A 3,999-nucleotide genomic window follows, 5' to 3' on the forward strand; every position below is an offset into this window, starting at 1 on the left:
CACTGACAATGCACATCTCATGTCGGGGTCCACATCCAGTTGGCTCCAGCTCTTATTCTTGATTTATAGAAGGGTGGAGAAGCTAGACTCACATAAATAGGTAGCTGAAAAGGAAAGAGTAGTCAAAGAAAATTTTCTTCTGCCAGGACAGTGATGCAAGTTTTTTATTCAGATTCCTAACATTATTTAGAAATGTATAAATTGTAACAGCCTGTCATGGCTCCCCTAAATTCTTGCCATGGCCACCAGGTTTAGAACCACTGATCATGAAAACACCCCTGAAAACTTCCAATAACTTCCACTAAAGCCTGTTAAAGGAGCAGAATACTTATCACCACAAGCCACTCTGCCTTTGGTGACTATCTTGGCCTCATCAGCAAGGTGATGGACTTTGTTTCCATGAGTCTCATGATGGGCCTGACCCTCAGTGAAAGCCTCTCACAGCCAGTCCATCCCTCAGCCTTCAGACCCAGCTGATAGTTTCCAGGAAGAAGTTGGCCCAATTGACACAGCATCTTTGATTGGGAGCTGAAGGGAGTGAGTGAGTGAGTGAGAACTCTAACACTGGTTCAGAAATAGAGAAAGATTACTTTAATTGGTGATTTTATCAATGTACAGTGGGGTATTCGGCATATAATGTATCTGACTTATGAGTAACACATTATCTCATCCCAAAAAATATTCACTTCTAAATTTTCTTTTTACTGACAACAAGAAGACAAATGTGAACAATTTCAAGCATCATTATTTCAACAGGCTCTTGGGTGAGTCTGTGTGAAGCTGCTCTCTGCCACTCAGTCTGTGTGAAGCTGCTCTCTGCCAGTCTGTGTGAAGCTGCTCTCTGCCACTCAGTCTGTGTGAAGCTGGTCTCTGCCACTCAGTCTGTGTGAAGCTGCTCTCTGCCCAGTCCTGCCAAACCTACCCCTTCCAGCCATCAGCATCCCTGCCCAGCCTATCCTGTCAGTCATGTAAAAACTCACATAAATTCATAATGACTCAGTCACAAAATATTGCCCATTCTAATCTCTTAATCAACACAAAGTCTTTCACCAACACTTTCACCCCTGGCAATACTCCCTTCTTTGTGTTCCCTAACAGCACCAGTGACAGCTTCCGGCCCACAGCATGCCACACAACACTTGGAAGTGAAGGGACCCAGCATCTGACACATTTCAAGTGAGTGTTTACAGAATATAAGTCATGTATGATATGGTGTCTTATTTGACTTTCAATATTATTGTTCAAAAACTTCACTGGGTCTTGTGTGCATTTGTACTTGACAGTAATAATCAATTCAGGATTGGCAGGAGGAGGCAGTAGGCACCTGCCAAAATGATAATTACTCCCAGTGAGGTCTAAAGCACTGGATGAGGGGGTGCTGTGAACTTATCATTAAACCCAGCTGTGACCTTACTGAACGTTTCCCTTTGTGTCTCACAACATAAGGGGGCAGTCACAGTCTGCCCTCTAAAGACAACTCTCTTCCTCCACACAAAACTACAAGCACCTAATAACACACACACCACTCAAAATTTCAAAATTATCATGGTGACTACTACACCAGCCTTGGAATCCCTATCCGGGGAGGGGACCACAAATGTTTCCAGGTCGGACTACCCTTCTGACAACGACCCTAAGTGTCTTGACACCCCCCCTCAACTTTTTCTTCATTAACTTCTGCAACATTCGTGGTCTGAAACATTCGTGGTCTAAGATCTAATTTTCAATCTGTAGAACACTACCTCTCCTCTTCTAAACCTCATCTTCTTTTCCTCACTAAAACTCAGGTGTCTGAGCCAACTGACAGTGGCCCCTTTTCTATTCCCTCCTGCTTTGTTTATCCTCATTTTCTATCCAAAGCTGGATGTTGCGTTTGTGTGCGCAACAACTTAACCTGCTGCTAGCTAGATACAGGCTAGGAGACATAGAAACAGACTGGGTGAAGAGTGAGAGAGGAGTTAGGCAGGGCTGTATATTGTCACCAACCCTTTTTAGCCTGTATACAGAGGAGCTAGCAGCCAGGATGAGAAGAATGAATGTAGGGGTAAGTGTGGGGAATGATAAAGTATGTGTGCTCCTCTATGCAGATGATGTAGTTGTTATGAGTGAATCGGCAGATGAGCTTCAAAGTTTGTTGGATGTAGTGGATGGCTATGGTAAAGACTTTGGAGTAAGGTTTAGCAGTGAGAAAAGCAAAGTAATGATTGTGAATAGATCAGAGGATGAAAGTAATGTGGTATGGAGACTTGGAGAGAATGAGTTGAGACAGGTGCAAGAATACAAGTACTTAGGGATGTGGATGAGTCCTAGTGGGTGTGCAAAGGCAAAGAATGAAAAGATAAGTATGGTAAACCAGTGGGTAGGTCGATTGGGAAGCGCGGCAAGGATGAGAGCAAGTAAGTATGATGTGTTGAGAGAAGTGTGGAAGAGTGTGGCTGTGCCATGTATAATGTATGGTATGGATGTGATTGCATGGAATGAAAGTGAAATTGATAAGTTAGAAGTGGGCCAGAACAAAGTAGCAAGGATGGCACTGAGTGCACCGAGGTGCACAGCAGTTGAAGCCTTGAGAGGTGACATGGGATGGAGCACCTTCAGAGAAAGACTGACAAAAGCCACACTTAGGTACAAGATTAGGCTTGAGAGAATGGATGGTGCAAGAATAGCAAGGAAGGTGTACCTGTGGAATGAAAGTGGAAGCAAATGGAGGAAGAGATGCATGAGAATGACAGACAGGAATGGATTGCAAGTTGTGTGGGCGATAAGAATGGCTGGGAGGAATCAAAATGAGCGTGAATGGGTGGTAACAAGAGGAGGAAGAGTGGGAGCCGAATGGGATGTGAGAAAATGGAAGAATGAGATAGACAAAGAAGTGAAATGTGTGGGACTGAATGAATGGAAGAATGAGATGGAAAGAAAGAAGACCCTGGAATGGTACAAGGAGAAAGAGGCCCCGAGGTATGAAAGGTGGTATGATGGAAGCCTGGGCGGTGATCTTCTCTTCCGAGCGAGGGCACAGTGTATGGATGTGAATGCAAGGAGTTACAGGTGGTCTGAGTCCCGCAGCAAAGTGTGCCAGATGTGTGACATGAGAGAGGATGAGACGGTGGAACATGTGGTGCTGGAGTGTGTGCAGTATGCCAGAGACAGGAATGAGATGATGCAAGTGATACTGACTGAGTTAGGGCATGATAGGAATGAAAGAGTGGAGAAGACAGGAAAGGAATGGATGGTGTTGTTGCTGGGACTGGGTAGAGAGGCCAATGAAAGGATGATTGAGGCGGTGAAAGAGTTTCTGGAGAGAATGTGGCGTGCCAGGTGTATGAACAATTAGGATAGAGGATGCTGTTCGTTTCTCTTTTTTTTTTTTTTTTTTTTTTTTTTTCCCTTTCTACAGGAGTTGCCGATCCAAAGGCCTGGCTCAGGAGTGATCCTGTGCCACCTGTACCATCAAGATCAAGATCAAGATCTCGTGCCCATGCTCTTGAATCTTCCAAGTTTTCCACCATCTGGCTACGACTACAGAGTCACTCTCAAACTAAATTTGTGCTGTATACCTCTCACCTAACTCCTCAGACTATAAGAAATTCTTTGACTACTTAACTTCCAAAGTGGAGCACCTTCTGAATTTCTTCCCTTTTGCAGAGATCTCCATTCTTGGAGACTTCAATGTTCACTGAGTTTCCTCCACATTATAATTACACCGTGCCTATTTAACTGGCCAGTGACAGGTACAGTACGTAATAAGCTTCCTGTGGGGTGATTTGCGGTGTGTTAACGGGATAATGTGATTTGAGCAGGGGATTTATTCATGTTTGTTAAGCAGTAACTGAGCGATTTCATGGGTTTAGTGTTGTGATATGGTGTTGGTGATGGTGGTGAGCGAGAGAAAGATTCTGATAAGCGTAGACAGGCAGGCAGACAGACACAAATAGACAAATTAGACAAACCATATAACCACAGACAGACAGACAGATAAACAAACTGACATAAAGAAAG

The sequence above is a fragment of the Scylla paramamosain genome, chromosome 12 (assembly GCF_035594125.1).
Source record: "Scylla paramamosain isolate STU-SP2022 chromosome 12, ASM3559412v1, whole genome shotgun sequence".
NCBI lineage: Eukaryota > Metazoa > Arthropoda > Malacostraca > Decapoda > Portunidae > Scylla > Scylla paramamosain.